The sequence below is a fragment of the Diabrotica virgifera genome, chromosome 6 (assembly GCF_917563875.1).
Source record: "Diabrotica virgifera virgifera chromosome 6, PGI_DIABVI_V3a".
Taxonomy (NCBI): Eukaryota; Metazoa; Arthropoda; class Insecta; order Coleoptera; family Chrysomelidae; genus Diabrotica; species Diabrotica virgifera.
The window spans coordinates 181,973,885-181,992,031 of NC_065448.1; positions in this window are offsets into that span (position 1 = coordinate 181,973,885).

The following is an 18,147-nucleotide window of genomic DNA, read 5'->3' on the forward strand; positions in this document are numbered from 1 at the left end:
GAATTCCGTAGAAATCTAGTTTTTTTATCAAAATGTCGTGGTTCACACAATCAAAAGCTTTGGCATAATCACAAAAAACAGTGGCAGTGTGCAGATTATTGTTTAATGCTTGATAAACCTCATGTAGTACAGAAAACATGGCATCTGTGGTACATTTATTATTTAAAAAGCCGAACTGATTTTGTGATAAAATATTGTTATCAACGAGAAAGGACATAAGTTGGGCTTTTATGAGTCTCTCAATAATTTTGGAGAGTACCGGTAGTAATGCAATAGGTCTATAATTGCAGGCATTTGATTTTTCACCACCCTTATGAAGACGAATAATGATGGCCGTCTTTAGGCACTCTGGAAATTTACCTTTCTCAAAAGAATCATTAATTAGAGAGATGAGGACTCCCAACACACTGTCTGGGAGATTTGAGAAAATTTTTATGGATAGTCCATCGGTACTACAGGAAGATTTGCTTTTGATATTATTGATTGTCTGAATCAGTTCAGATTTATCAACCGGTCTTATAAAGAATGAATTCGAGACCTTTCCTGAATTAGGGAGATAGGAAATGGGATCTTGTTGTGACACAATAGTTGATGTTATATTTTTACTCACATTAACAAAGTATTCATTTAGATTTTCTGGGTCTGGAAGGGAAAATGTTTGAGCTGTGTGAGTTTTATTACGAAGATCGTTTATTATGGACCAAGTTTCTTTTGCAACACTTTTAGAGCTTCTCAGACGATTTTGATAGTACAATTTTTTAGCTGATTTTATAAGTTTTAAATAGATCGCCCTGTACTTGGTGATATATTCAGTAACAGAGACGTTGGTAGTAAATTTCTTGATGTACAGTAGTGAACGCATATTTTTGGCTGATATGCGGACACCTTTGGTAGTCCAGGGTTTGTGATGTTTTGGCTTAATTGTGATTAAAGGAAATGCTTTATTGAAGATACAGACAAGCTTATTCAAAAAGTCACTGAAATTATTATCGACGTTCATATAAGGAAAGGGCCACTCAGAGGTTAAGCATAAATTTTCTAACTTACGAAAATTCCGAGCGGAAAAAATCCTGCCTAAACGTTGAGTTTTCGAAGAGTGCTTGCTAAAGATGTTAAACTTCGTATAAACCGCTTCATGATCAGATAGTCCCGCATTAACAGTTGTAGAGCAGACATCACGGGGTGAGAAATCTGAGACAATATAATCAATTATGGTAGATGAAGTTTTTGTAATCCTTATAGGAGAATCAATGTGCATTGTTAGACCATACGATTCAAATATGTTGACCAGGGACATTTGTGTAGCACAAGCAGCAGCATAATTAATGTTAAAGTCCCCGCATAAATTTTTTCTGCTTTTATGGGGCAGGTCATCTAACAAATTAAGCAGGTTCTGAAATATAGTTCCACGGAAGAGTCAGGTGATCTATAAATGCAAATAATATAAAGATTAAAGTTCTTACTGTAAACTAAGGAAAACTCAAAGAAAGCTTCGCTTAATAGAAAATCATATTTTGTTACCAGAGAAAAATCATTACTTGTAGAAAGAATCAGGGTGCCTCCATGCGCTGAACTTTGACAATCGTACCTAGCAATCGTGGAATATTTTTCTACAAAAAAAGGCTCGTTGACTTCAAGCCAGTGCTCAGTAACCGCAACTATTAGTATGTAGACAACTTTAAGATTCATATTACAAAATTAGTTAAAATGTTATATAGCCTAGTGGCAGACCTTACGTTTTTTAAATGGAACACCTTGCATTTTATTTTATATTCGAAATATCCTTAACTATCCTATCACAAAAATATAAAGGTTTGTTATGTTATACAGGGTATGTACAAAGTTGTAACCATTTTTATATGATAACTGTAACAAGTTCAACTCCCTATACAAATAAAAATAAGCACAACAGCAATTAATTATTGACGCCATATTTTTTAATTTATTGTAAAAATTTTTAAAAATGATTGATATTGATAATTTTCTTTATATTGATTACAGGGTGAGTCAAAACGCAACTACATTATTTTCTCAGTAATTTTAAATTGATCACGCTGTATTTTATACCACTATCGAAGAGCACCATTACCATAACATGGACAATCACAAAAAAGAATATGAACATACTCAGAGTCACTAAACACGCGATGGAAAGAGCAATGCTTGGCATATCACTTAAGGACAGGAAAACAAACACACGGATAAGACAGAAAGCCAAAGTCACCGATATGGTACAAAAATAATTAAAATTGAAATAAGAATACGCTGTACTGTACATGTAGCTAGGAGCGATCTAAACAAATGGCACAGAACAATTCTAACCTGGAGACCATACCAACACAAAAGACCCAGAGACAGACCTCCTATGAGATGGACAGATGATCTGAAACAAACTGCCGGAAAAAAATTGGCTACAAGTAGCGTAAAACAAAAAACAATGGAAAGGAAGACTTGAAGAGACTTATGTTCCGATGTGGACGTGAAAGGCTAGACGAATAAGGAGAAGAAGAAGAAGCATACACGGAAAACTTCTTTCAACTTCACATAAAGTTAAAGAAGCAAACTTAAGATATTGTTTATTTAAGGGTTTTACTTAAAAAATAAATTATCTTCACATCTGCCCATCTTAATAATATTTTTTTTAATTATTTTTTGATACCCCTCATTTTTACACTTTGATACATTTTGTTGGTTTCACCAAAGTGTTTCATTATTTCATTTAATGAATTGGTAATTTCAATACTTTGTTCTAAAGAAATGTTTCGCTTTTTTAATTTAGTAATTGACTAATAAGCAATATTAGAGCAATAATATAAGCAATAATATAAGCAATAATATAAGCAATATTTAGAAAATTGGTTTGGATATGTGTCAAATTACTTTCAATACCGGTTTTTTTAAAACATCCACACATTTTTCATAGCACCTGAGTTACGTCTACATCGAAACTACAAATGACGTCCCTAATTCCCTCAGAATTATCGGTTATGAAATTTACAGAATATAACCATGTGCTCCATCTAGTTATCACAAGTTCAGGTGGTAAAGGCACATTATATAAACGATCTTTATACACCTACACTCGCAGAAATGCTTTTAAAAATATGTTGTTATATTTGATACAAGGGTATTGACCATTGTAAATTCCATCCTTCAGTTTGTAGCATCCTGCTACTCTATTTGTAGCAGACGCGTGCTCTAGACAAGTAACAAATTTGAAAAAATATTTTTAAATGTTGTCTACCTTTGGTCATACAAATACAAATCACTTAACCATAACAAAATGTTTTCACTAACAAAATGAGACTGCAAATTTTAGTATCCACTTCGTCTCTTTTATTCTTTGCCTTATAAATTGTAAAAGGCAGATATTAAGGATTTTACCAGAAAGTGGTCCCACGAGAATTTTAAGATTTATTGTTTAGATTTGAGACTTATTTCCCTTTAAAATGAATCTATGCAAAAAAGTGCAAAAAAGTCTAAAAATATGCAATTTTAATAAATACATATGCACTTACAAAATTTATCCAAAATATGCCAATATTCACTTAATATGCATTTTGCATATTTCCCGAGCTCTATTAATTAGTATTCAGTAATTTATTTGCAATGTACGTTTTGCTATTAAACACCCATTATCTACATATTAATCTTGCTATGATGAAACATGACTGTCTTACAGCTAGACATTAGAAGTTCGCTTCACTGATACTTAATAATATGATGTTTACCTATTATTACTTCCACACATTTGGGATCACGTTTTCAATTATTACGAATAAGTCTAACGTCATATTTCATCATCAAACACCCAAGGCGTAACGCAAAATTATTAAGCAAATAGCTGTGTTATGTTCAAAACAACTAGAAAATGATCTTTGTTCTACAATATAGTGATTGATGGAACATACCTAGTGTTTTTTTAGTTTTTCTAAACAACTTAACACTAGAAAGTCGGAGGGGCCGATTTGGTCCCTGTTGCGATTTCAAGTTATTCTAGTTTTTTTATTTGAGGAAATAATATTTTCATATTTTATGACTTTTAATATTTTGACACAAAGCCTTATTTAAAAAAAATATTGTTTACTAAATTTATTTAATGTTTTTTCAACAAATCTACCATAGAAGTCTAAAGGGGCCAAATTCGCTCCGTGTATGTTATTATGGTTTTCTGGGAAATTCGACGATCCTTTCTTTCAAATTCCTGTCAAATGGTTAAAATTATATTTTTGTATGTTTATTGTAAATTGTTACCCTTATACGGGTACTCATCATCTACGTAATAAAGATAAAATTGTTAACTATTTATAATAGGAAATAAGCCACAATTTTACCAAAAAAAAATTAATAACGTTTCGAAGCCCAAATCGGGTTTCGTTGTCAAAATACAAAATACTACTAAAATAAACAAAATTTTTGTTGCTAAGTAAAAAAATTCTTCTAATAATTTATTTCATCTGACTCATTTATATTGGCAATTCAGACGTATATTACACAATTTAAAGTAGAAGATTTTAAAATGATATCGTTAATATTTATGAGTTGCGTTCCTGGGACGACTTTACTAAAAGATAGTTCATTTGGAAGATGAAGTAGTTTTCAATCCTAATAGCAAAATTATTAATATTGAAAATATTAAAAACATTACTAAAAGATTTTTAAATTGAAAACTTATTGGTACACTTTCCTGGTGACAACTCCAAGGCTTCTACAATTTGCAAGCACATGGATGCTGCAGTGAAGACAAAGGGAAGGAATTCTACACTATGCAATTCACATCCCCCGTCTGCAGCATGGTAAAGTTCCAACGGAAAATGCACCTGGTTACTCTACGGAGTAATACGACTATAAAATAAAAATGTATACCATTTTTATTCAGTTGCAATGCGAAGGCAAAACAATCCTACTTTTCAATTAGAATACGGAGCGCAGTCCAGTCTTCTGAAGCGCGATTTTCGGCTCTTATTGGAGCCTCATCGGAGAGAACGTAAGCACTGTTCTCCATACCCTAAGTGACCAGCACCGAGAGTTTTTCCCACCCATTGCAACCGAAGTGAAGGTATTAGGTAACTAGCGTCATCTAGCAACTGAAAGATGAAGTAGTTTTCAATCCTAATAGTAAAATTATTAATATTGAAAATATTAAAAACATTACTAAAAGATTTTTAAATTGGAAACTTATTGGTAAACTTTCCTGGTGACACCTCCAAGGCTTCTACAATTTGCAAGCACATGGATGCTGCAGTGAAGACAAAGGGAAGGAATTCCACACTATGCAATTCACATCCCCCGTCTGCAGCATGGTAAAGTTCCAACGGAAAATGCACCTGGTTACTCTACGGAGTAATACGACTATAAAATAAAAATGTATACCATTTTTATTCAGTTGCAATGCGAAGGCAAAACAATCTTACTTTTCAACTAGAATACGGAGCGCAGTCCAGTCCTCTGAATCGCGATTTTCGGGTCTTATTGGAGCCTCATCGGAGAGAACCTAGGCACTGTGCTCCATATTCTAAGTGACCAGCACCGAGAGTTTTTCCCACCCATTGCAACCGAAGTGAAGGTATTAGGTGACTAGCGTCATCTGGCAATTGAAAGATGAAGTAGTTTTCGATTCTAATAGCAAAATTATTAATAATGAAAATATCAAAAACATTACTGTATGTAGAATGTAGAGTTCCTCATGACTCACCCTGATGTATAATCAAATCCTGAATTCAAGTTTATTTTCATATAATAGATATTGTCATGTCACTTGCAACCTTCCATTTCAGTAATTATAGCTTTTATATTATAAAATGAAGTCTTGAAAAATTTTTTCTTTTAAAATACATAATAATTAGTACTCGTTCTTTTTAGTAAGTAATTAATTTTTCAATTTCCATACTCTATAATATGATTTGGTATTGCATTTAAAAAGGAAACAATAAATATTCAAAATATAGTGGTCGGGATTTTTGCTTATGCGAGGATTGTTGCATGTCGGGATTTTGGCCTGTCGGGATTCTGGCGTGTCGGTGTTTTGGCCGTCGGTATTTTGGGTGTCGGGATTTTGACTGTCGGGATTTTGGGCGGCACCGCTTCTCTTCGGACAACGCGTGTGGTCCTAAAATACTCACCGATGGCCAAATAGGCAAAAGGAAATAATTAAGTCCTCTTCGCCATGGTGGGGTGAGATTCACAATAAAAACTCTCGCCAGAGCCTACTTCCAAAATTTCATCAAAATCGATGCATTGGAATAGAAATCGAAGATAGGTAATACCTTACATATTTTTGCTCTCATTCACAAAAGTATATTTGTACTATACATAGTATACAGACAGACACACGCATTCGACGAACACTTTTTTCGGCACTAGATCTCTCTGTATGAGAGGGAGTGATCTGTATAAAGTTACAATTTGGGCTAATTAGCAGAATTCATGAAAAAGTTATTTACCAGCAATTTTATTGCTGGAACCGAATTATAAGATCCTATATAATAATAATATAGGTAGGCAAAGTCCGCAGATAGTGTGCTACTTTTTTTATAAACAAAATGGCGCCGATAAATCGTATTTTTTTTAACTATTGCTCTATAAGTCCGAAGATTTTAACTTTACAACAAAAACACTCAAATAAAAATTCACCGCAATTTAATTCTACAGAGAGAAATGTTTTTCCCGATTTGCTCCAATGAAAATTTTCCTCGGCAAATGTGGGTTTTCCCAACAAAATCTCGAATTTTCAAATAAATTTTTTGGGCAAGTAATTATTAATCGATAATTAAATAACTTCATGAAATAAAGGCTTTCTTGGTATAGATTATAACTGCAGAAGCCGGTGAAAATTAAACGAATATTTTAGTAACAATTCAATTGTTAATTAACAATTTTCAGTCGCAATAACAACCAAAATAATCATGAGACATTGATGAAACTTAGAACGATTATAAAGATGTGATGCTTGTTTAATATGTTGTCGACAAAATATAAATTTTTAATTTTTTTGCATAATCTTTAAATGATTAAAAAAATAGTTATAAACAAATTAACTTTTCTCAGAAATTTTTTATTATATTCTAATATTAAAAAAATATTTAAAATGCGTATTTCAAAGGTCTTGAAAATGAATGCTTTAAAGATTTTTTCCAACCATTTACAAAAAAGTTATGAAACAGCAAAATTAATATACGATTGCTCCGTTGTTTATAATTTGTTTTAATTGTTTCAAAGCTTAAAAGTGAGTCTGTGGTACAATCTAATTACTCACAAAGAATATCAAATATTAGTTCATAAGTTATATTTTAATCAAATATTAAAATTACTTTTTTTGTAATTTTTAGCGCGAAAGTAGGCTTGACATAGAGCCGGAGCTAAAATGTTCACTCGAAGCGACTGACACGCAGCATACATAATACTATAATTTTATTTATTAAGTGTACGTCGCGCGGTGGTCGTCACTTCGAGTGAAAATTTTAGCTACAGTACTGTATTAGTCTACTTTCGCGCGTGTAAATTACAAAAAAATATATTTATAATCTTTAACTAAAATATAACCATCAAACTAATAATCGATATTTTTGTAAATAATTAGCTTGTACTTTAAACTCACTTTTACGCTTTGAAAGAATTAAAAAAAATTATAAGCAACGTAGTCATCGTATGTTTACTTTGCTGTTTCATAACCTTTTTGCAAATGGTTGCAAAAAAGTTTTAAAGCATTCATTTTCAAGATATTTGATATACGCATTTTAACTACGTTTTAAAATTAGAATATAATAAAAACTTTTTGAGAAACGTTAATTTATTTATAACTATTTTATTTTAAACACTTAAAGATTATGCAAAAAAATTATATTTTGTCGACAAAATGTTAAATAGGCATCTCATCTTTATAAGATTTCAAAGTTTGATCAGTGTATCATAATTATTTTGGTTATTATTGCGACCGTAAATTATTAATTAACAATTGAATTGTTGCTAAAATATTTGTTCAATTTTTACCAGCTTCTGGAACTATAATCTAAACCAAGAAGGCTTTTAAGTCACCAAATTATTTAATTATTGGTAGATAATTACTTGTCTAAAACTTTATTTGAAAATTAAAGATTTTGTTGGGAAAACCCACATTATCCGAGAAAAATTTTCGTCGAAGCAGATCGGGAAAAACATGTGTTTTTGTAGTAAAGTTAAAATTTTCGGATTTATAGAGCAATAATTGAAAAAAACACGATTTTCAGGCGCCATTTTGTTTATAAAAAAAGTAGCACACTATCTGCTGACTTTCATACCTATATTAATAATATATATAATCATAAGCTTCCATTCCAGCAATAAAATTGCTGGTAAATATCTTTTCCCAAAAATGGCTTATTCTCCGATAAATAGCCCAGACTAAATAAATAAAATAAAATTCTTCCTACAGTTTTGTGATATTTGGCACGTTCTAAAGATATACCATCAGCATGAATTCTTTTTAAAATAAAATGTTTGCTTTCGAATTCTGAATAATAAATCCTGTAGTGATATCGAGTAGCTACAAAAAATAAAATACTCTCTTCCAAAGTGCCCGAAACTTCTAACCGATCTGTGTGGGTGGCGCTAGAAAATATACTTAAAAAAAACATTTCAATCTTGTCTCTCTGACGTGGAGGACGTAATTTAGACAAATGCTATTCCTTCAGCTTGTCACTTCGTATTTTTATATTTTCTTATTAGATTTGCAAAACTATCTAGCAATTCTCCAGATCAATTTGATTTAGTTTGGTATTGACATTAGCTTGGAGATGATACTGATTAGTTAGGAGACTTATGAGTGCAAAGGCCAACATAAAGATATAAATCAGTCAGTATAAATGTTGCAAAAATGAATTAACAAGATAATATTATGGTGTTAGGGAAAACTATCAAACGAGTATAACATTACTGTATTAGTTCTTCTTCTTCTTTTGGCATCATAACCCTGGATGGGTCTTTGCCTGTCTGGCAATATCCTTCCATGCAGGTCTCTCTTGGCCCTTCTCCTCCATTGTTTATATTCATGGTTTTCAGGTCGCCTTTCACGTCATCCAACTATCTGGTCCTGGGCCTTCCTTTTTTCCGCCTTCCTACCGGCTTCCACTGTAACATATTTGTCGTTTTCATGTCTTCTTGTCGCTAAACATGTCCCAGCCATGACAGTCTTTGACTTTTCACAAATCTTACAATGCCATACCCTGTATTCAAATACAAAGATACAAAAAAAAAGAATGTGTGTGTACTTTGTACGCACGTAAGAAGTTATACTTCTATTATTATGATTTCAATGAAATTAATATACTTAACAGGTTATTTGTATTTTATTTAAATATTAAACTAACTTTCTTTACCTACCACTTTTAAAATTTTTTTATTAAAACGATACCAAAAATATAAAAAAAAGAATATGAACCGTCCGGGATTTGAACCCGGGGCCTCTTGATCTCTGGTCACACGCTCTACCACTGAGCTATATCCCTTTTGCTTTGACAGGTTACAAGATTTCTCATACATACTGACTAAGTATACAAAAATACTTTAAATATACTAGCTATTATTATAAAATATCTTATTCCCGATGAATACAAATCCAAAGACACAAAAATTATAATAAATAATAAATTTACTAAGAACACTAATATATCCTTTTATATGATGCAATATGACTTATTTGCGCTGAGAGCGCTGATACATATATATCTTGAAAGATTAGCAACGAAATACATACTGTCTGTGTGCGCATGCGCCCGGCATGTGATAAAATTTCACTCTCGATCGTAAAGAAGTATAACTTCAAAAATATGTTATTTATATGTTTTGTTCAGTAACATAATAGCTCTATAGTTGTTGAGCTTAGTTAGATCGCTGAAAAACTGGTGTGATATGTTCATTTTTCCATCCTATAGATATAGTGTCGTCCATCTAAATTATCACCATAAATTTCTTTATCCGTTGATCCATTTCAGCAGCTCGTTTCATCCGTGTATGATCAGAATTTCATTTCACCCATAGTTTTGTTCAGATTTTTTTGCTTTACATATCTATAAATTTTAGGGAATGTCCCTGTGTCATAGGGAAACAAAAAAAAAATGAGAATATACAACACCATGATTAAGAGCACATTAGTATACGGATCCGAAACATGGAGAATAAAGGAACACCAAAAAAGAAAAATAGAAGCTACTGAGATGGACGCCCTAAGAAGAGCAAGTAGAGCATCGAGATTGGACAGGGTTAGAAATGAGGAAGTAAAGCGAATAATGAATTTACAGGAAACGGTCGTAGAATGCATTGAGAAGAAACAATTAATGTGGTACGGACATCTTCAGAGAATGGGGGAGGAGATACTGCCAAAGAAAATTATGAAATGGATACCTACAGACAACAGGAAAAGAGGAAGACCAAGAACGATGTGGATACAAGAAGAAAGACGATCAATGAATGTACGAGGATTAAAAGATGAAAACTGCCATGATAGAAGATATTGGCAACAAGACATCGGACAACGTCGGAGGACGTTTTGAATCCGAGTTTCTTGTTATCCTTGTAATTTATTTGCTACTCTTGCATTTCGATAGGAGTCCACATCTCTTTTTTTATAGAGTTCCGTGGCTTCTTCCTATTTGGTATTGTTCTGTATTTCTATTTGTTATTGTTCTGTATTTCTATTTGTTTTTGATCTAGCTTTTCCTGCTATCCATTCTCTAGTCATTTATTCCTTGCAAAAAATTTTAATTTGACGTTTTTGTGACGTTCTTTATAAAACTTGCTGTCGATTTTTTGTTTTTTTTTATTCTATTATTTGTTCTGTAGTTTGTTATCTGTTCTTATATAAGGTATAAGACTACTTTGAATTGAATTATTATTTTCCTCATTCTTCCATTAGCGATAAAAGTTGTCACATTTTTCTTCTCTTTTTTTCTTTTTAATTTTGTTGGAGAGTAACTAACGTTCTTATCACTTACAGGAAGCAAAAAGTCAAACTTCGAATAAATTTTATCGCTACGTTGGTGATGGTTTCAAACTGCTAATGGATTCTCAGCTATATATGCTATAATCCTATTTAAATATTTTATCTTTACACTCAGTTTTCGGTCATCCAGGCACTAAAATTTATTTGAACGAAGGATCCTGAGAAGAATATTCGCTGGCATCTGTGAAAATGGTATCTGGAGGAGGAGGTACAACTACGAGGTATACCACAGATATAAACAAAAATTTGGTTGTAAAGACGTAGTATCTCTTATAAAAATAGGAGGACTAAGATGCGCAGGACATCTAGCAAGATCACAGCAGAACAACCCTCCTAGAAGAATCCTTATGTAACAACCTGTGGGAAGTAGAAATAGGGGTAGGCCAAAACTAAGATCGAAGGATGGTGTGGATGAGGATGGGAGAAAAATAGGCGCAGCAAACTTGCAATGGTTGGCAATGGATAAGGACTGACTGGCGTAATAGACTTGGGAAGGTCGAGGCTCTTTCATAGAGCTATAGCACCATTGATGGTGATCTTTACTTACAGTTTGCGGTTATCCAGGCACTACAATTTAACACTTTTAAATACTATTTGTAATAATTTAATTGCGGAAAGCCAATCCTCACTTTTTCAATAGTTTGAAACAATCGAAAGCAAATTTCATTGCAATTTTACCCACTTTTAACATCCATATACCAAAGTAGATGTAGGTATTGTGTTATCCAATTTTACCATCATACCACTTCTTGTCAATCTGTACATCTTTTGATCAATCACTGTTTTTTTTTCAAATTTTTTGTCACACCGTAGACAATTTATAGACTTGCTTGTTATAGTCGATATTCATTAATTACTGTTTTTTACCCCAAAGCTGTCAGTATTGACCTAGCGAAAATCCTTAGGTAGTTCACCAATCAATGTTTTAGGCAATTTACTAAAAGGTAAAAATGTTTGTTGTTGCTGTTTCTCCAGATTTAATAAGTACAGTAGTTCAGGAATTATATTTGGATTTTCTCGATTATTTCATTCATAGGAGATTCTGACCAATAGGAAGCTACAGAAATAAAAATTAAACTGATTATTTTTTGATGATTTTAACTTCCAATCGTATAGTAAAATATTTGATCACGTGTTTAATTCTGTCCAATCAGACTAAAATTATACTGAGAATTATCTTCTGTAGAAAATTACCCATAGAATTTTTTTAAGTAGATTGTTTCTGTTTAATGGCAACCAGTTTCCTAGTTTTGACAACTGTCACATTTAAGAAAATATCCATAATATAGCATTAAAAAATAATCTTACGAATATCACACGACAGTAAAAATAAATAAAAAAATAATGCTTCAGTTTTACTCAAATTTGTTGTCATTGGGCAATAGCCACTCGAGCCCTGCGGGCTCTCGTGTCTATTGCCAGACAACAAATTTTCGAAAATCTGTCGCATTATTTACAATTTATTCTCACTCTCTTGTGATATTATACCCGATAATTTTTGATAATATCCCGTCGTCAAGTATATTACGTCAGATGCCCTTCGTTGCTACGAAAAGATACATTCAATGACATTAATGACAATTAATTTTTTAAAATTATAAAAGTGATGACTTTCAACCGTCAAATATTTATAACAATTGTGTGTTTAATTGTAGTAATTTGTACTTCATAAATAAATTACAATACAATTTTGGTTTTGAACAATTTTATTCATGAAATAATTGCAACAAATTGCACTCGACTTCTAAAATTATTATCGAATTTTTGTCCTCGTGACACTTTGACATAATTTCACTCCTCTTCGGGTCGTGAAATTAAAACTGTTAAAATGTCACTCGGGAAAAATTCGATAATTTTAGAGCTGTTGTGCAATTACTACTAATTACTAGCTTTTTAATACCGTAATGGTTGTGGATAATGGTTAGAACGGTATAGATTGACAATAATAATTATTGTTTTGCAACGATCACCTCATTTAAAAATTTTGGATTTCTAGCTTAGATTAAATAGTTACCTCTTTGCGTCATTACTCAGTTGGAACATTTAACCTTTAACTACGCGCGCTGGCGTATTTTGTACGCCAGATATAAGAATTCTACTGCAAATATATTTAAAAATTTAATTTTGGACCTTGTTTATCTCTCTGACCTATCACTGGAATGTGCTTTGCAATTTGGTTTTAGTTTCGTTATAATCGGCGTTCTGGGAAGATCGTAATTTACAGTTTATTATTTGTTTTTTCCGGTGGTGGACAATATGCGTCACGATTATATTAATATAAGTCGTAATATAAGTACATATTTCAATTGTTTTTAGTCAATATATAGTCCAGGGCGCATCTGTTTTGAGATGGACGTTGAGAAGTGACTCAATTTTTTTTGCAGAAATTGCTTGAAAATAGGTCAAATAATATTATTTGAGTTATCCTCCCTCTCAAAAAGATCCGGAACATTGTTTAAATAATCAAAATGTCAAAAAATGAAGGAAAAATTCAATTTTTTTCTTCGTTTTTTGATTATAACTTTAAAACTATTCATTTCAGAGAAAAGTTGTACTGATGTAAAAGTTGCATAATTAAATTTCCTACAACATAGATTTGGTTAAAAATTTTAAAAATAGTCACCCTAGTTGAAAAATAGCAATAATTGAGAAAAAACCATACAAAAACAAGTATTTGCATTTTACGTTTTTCAACCATTTATGCTACACTTAGGACCTTCATATTTCACCCAGAAAAACTTTATGATACATTAAAACAATACTGTAAATTTCATTAAGATCGGTGCAATAGAATATGCAAAATAAATTTTGAAATCAAGCTTTCGCAAAAAAAATTCATTTTTTAAAATGTTACAGGACTGAAAATAAAGCAGATAGAAGGTTGAAACTTTTTTTGCTTATAGAAGAGTAGTGTACCTTTCATTTGCAATTTAAAAAATTAACATCGATTAGTTACCACGGCGTCTGGAAATTTTTTAAATATAGATTAATTTTTGGTGCTACGCGCAGGACAGCGGTGTTCGATTCACACAAGTTGATTTCCACCAAAATTTCTTCCAATCTTTATCTAATATATTATTTTCTTACTCTATATTTTGTTGTATTTTAATATTTTAATTCCACAAAAATCAAACTAATTTTATTATTGTTTTTGAAATATTGTTTAAACAATTGCTTATGTTTAAAAATAATATACTTTTATTCTCTAAGTTACAATATATGAACAAAGAAAGTTTTTGTTAATATAAGTGTTATTTCAAAGGATAGAGTGTTTTTATTTTGCAATAAACAAATTTATTTATTTATATTGAAATGTAATAAAAATTAAAATGTATCAATCATTATCAAAGGTCATTGGAATGCCCAATCAGAGCAAACATTCCGCAGTCCTGCGCGTAGCACCAATAATTAATGTTTATTTAAAAAAATTTCTGACGCCGTGGTGTTAATCGATTTTATTTTGCAAAATTGCAAATGAAAGGTACATTACACTTCTATACGCAAAAAAAATGTCAACTTGCTATCTGCTTTATTTTCAGTCCTGTAACATTTTGAAAAAATGATTTTTTTTTGCGAAAGCTAGATTGCAAAATTTATTTTGCAAAATCTATTGAAGCGATCTTAATGAAATTATTAGTGTTGTTTTAGTGTATCATAAAGTTTTTCTGCGTTAAACATGAAGGTCCTAATTGTAGCATAAATGGTTGAAAAACGTAAAATGCGAATACTTGTTTTTGTATGATTTTTTCGCAATTATTGCTATTTTGCAACAAGGGTGACTATTTTTTAAATTTTTAACTAGCTCTATATTATAGAAAATTTAATTACGCAACTTTTTTGTTAGTACAACTTTTCTCGGAAATAAATACTTTTAAAGTTATAATCAAAAAACCAAGAAAAAAATCAAATTTTTCCTTAATTTTTTGACATATTGATTTTTTAAACAATGTTCCGGACCTTTTTAAGAGGGAGGAAAACTCAAATATTATTATTTGAGTTATAGTGTAGGAAACAAAGGTTGAACCTTGCAAAATGGACACCAGTCAGGTTTTATTTTTTTTCTGGTATATCAAGGGGTGCTTATTATAAGACTAACTTTTTCTGAAAAAATTTCGCCCCGGAACCCCCCTTTTCACCCCTTTAAAGGGGGTAATTTGTGGTTTTTGCGGAACGTAGCCCTTCCTGTACATTTTACAAAAAATTTCTTTTATAGAAATATGAAGAAGACTATATTTTCTACGATTTATTTTCAACAGCATATGTCTATCATCCACCGTTTAGCAAGGGTGGTGCGCCAAAGTTGACAAGTTTTAAAAAAAGATGTTTCAAAAAAATATATATTTTTCCCTAACTGTAACGGAAATTAAGAAGAAATCCTACCGCAATTATTCACAAATAATTGATTGATTTTTTGGTATAGGTTTCACATAAGGGTAATTGCTGATTTTTTAATTACAGGGTGTTACATATTAAAAAACCCCTCTTTACACCAACTGAACCGTTTATGCTGGAGTAAAAATATTTTCAGCGATTACCCATGTACTGGTGCTATTTACAAATTTGTATAATCCACCCCCATTTTTTCCCCGGAACCACCCCAAAGAAAAGAAAAATTAATAAATAAAGTGATTTTCTTGGAATCCTTCACACACAATGCCCTTTATTAATATGCTTCATACATCATTTTGTGCACGTTATTATTACCCATACATGGACACCAAAAGCGATTTCCTAGTGCAACCCCTGTAGCCAAAAAAAAATAAATAAAGTGGGGGGTTGAAATTTTTTTTTGTTTTTTGCTTTTGATCCATATGGGCATATGCTTCATCAATAGTGCTTTTCAAAAATATATATGGTTATTGCAACCTCCCTGCGGAAACCACCCCTATCCTTGAAAATATACTGAAGAACTACCCCTATTCCTTGGCGAGCATGTTTTTACGATTTTCTCATTACCTATGCATTATTTATAAACAAAACTTATACAATGTTAAAGACCACTATTTACTCTAAAAATTAGGTCCTATCCATTTTTTTCGTATAAGCAACCGTTACGGCACAGTGGCGCCGTAAACCTCATATATGCTTTGGCGGGCTCCAGTTTTTGTTTTTCTTTTCGTCATCTGTTCGTTTTATTGATAAAGTACTTATGTAAAATAAAACAACACAGTGTAACCTACAAATTATGACCTATCCACATTTTACAATCTTTGCGCCCCAAAGCCACAGTGGTGGCCCAAAATCAATTTTTGCATATTTTCGCAACTTACACGCATTTTTTTGCATTAATGCTACCTTAATAGCACAATATCACCCGTAAGTGGTCGCTAAGCAGTGGTGGATCCAGGGAGGGATGATGGGGGCGATCACCCCCCACCCTCTCAAACCAAGTGATAATATATTTAAAGATTATAAAAATATTCATTTATTTTTATAGAAATTTAACCAATTGGCACCCCCCTCTTAACGATGCTGGATCCGCCACTGTCGCTAAAGCATAAAAAGTACGCCATTTTTATAAAAATAATAATATAATATAAGTATTTCTATAAAAATAAATGAATATTTTTATAATTTTTAAATACAATATCACTTGGTTTGAGAGGGGGGGGGGGTGATCACCCCCATCACCCCTTCCTGGATCCGCCAGTACTTAGCGACCACTTAAGGGTGATTATTGTGCTATTAAGGTAGCATTAATGCAATAAAATACGTGTAGGTGGCGAAAATATGCAAAAATTGATTTTGGGCCACCACTGTGGCTTTGGGGCGCAAAGACAGTAAAATGTGCATAGGTTATAATTTGTAGGTTACACTATGTTGTTTTATTTTACATAAGTACTTTATCAATAAAACAAACAGATGACGAAAAAGAAAACAAAAACTGGAGCCTGCCAAAGCATATATGAGGTTTACGGCGCCACTGTGCCGTAACGGTTGCTTATACGAAAAAAATGAATAGGACCTAATTTTTAGAGTAAATAGTGGTCTTTACTCTTGTATAACTTTTGTTTAAAAGGAATGCATAGGTAATGAGAAAATCGTAAAAACATCCTCGCCAAGGGATAGGGGTAGTTTTTGCAGTATATTTTCAAGGATAGGGGTGGTTTCCGCAGGGATGTTGCAATAACCATATATATTTTTGAAAAGCACTATTGATGAAGAATATGCCCATATGGATTCAAAAGCAAAAAACAAAAAAAAATTTCAACCCCCCATTTTATATATATTTTTTTGGTTGCAGGGGTTGCAGTGGTAAATCGCTTTTGATGTCCATGCATGGGTAATAATAACGTGCACAAAATGATATATGAAGCATATTAATAAAGGGCATTGTGTGCGAAGGATTCCAAGAAAATCACTTTATTTATTAATTCTTCTTTTTTTTGGGGTGGTTCCGGGGAAAAATGGGGGTGCATTATACAAATTTGTAAATAGCACCAGTACATGGGTAATCGTTGAAAGTCTTTAAACTATAGCATAAACGGTTCAGATGGTATAAAAAGGGGTTTTTTAAAATGTAACACCCTGTAATTTAAAAAAGGGCAATTACCCTTAAGTGAAACCTATACCAAAAAATCAATCAATTATTTGCGAATAATTGCGGTTAGGTTTCTTCTTAATTTCCGTTACAGTTAGGGAACAATATATTTTTTTTAAAACATCTTTTTTAAAAACTTATCAAATTTGGGGCGCTACCCCCGCTAAACGGTGGATGATAGACATATGCTGTTGAAAACAAATCGTAGAAAATATAGTCCTCTTTATATTTCTATAAAAGAAATTTTTTGTAAAAGGTACAGGAAGGGCTACGTTCCGCAAAAACCACAAATTACCCCCTTTAAAGGGGTGGAAAGGGGGATTCCGGGGCGAAATTTTTTCAGAAAAAGTTAGTCCTATAATAAGCACCCCTTAATACACCAGAAAAAAAATTAAACCGGACTTGTGTCCATTTTGCAAGGTTCAACCTCTGTTTCCTACACTATTATTTTCAAGCAATTTCTGCAAAAAAATTTGAGTCACTTCTCAACGTCAAAATGTACTAATATTTTTACAGATGGGCCCTGGTCTAATAGCACAAAATATATTTTTCTTTATAAACAATACTTTTTCTTCTGTAAAAAATCACATTTAAAAAAAAATTTTATTAGCTATTTTATTTATCATGGAAT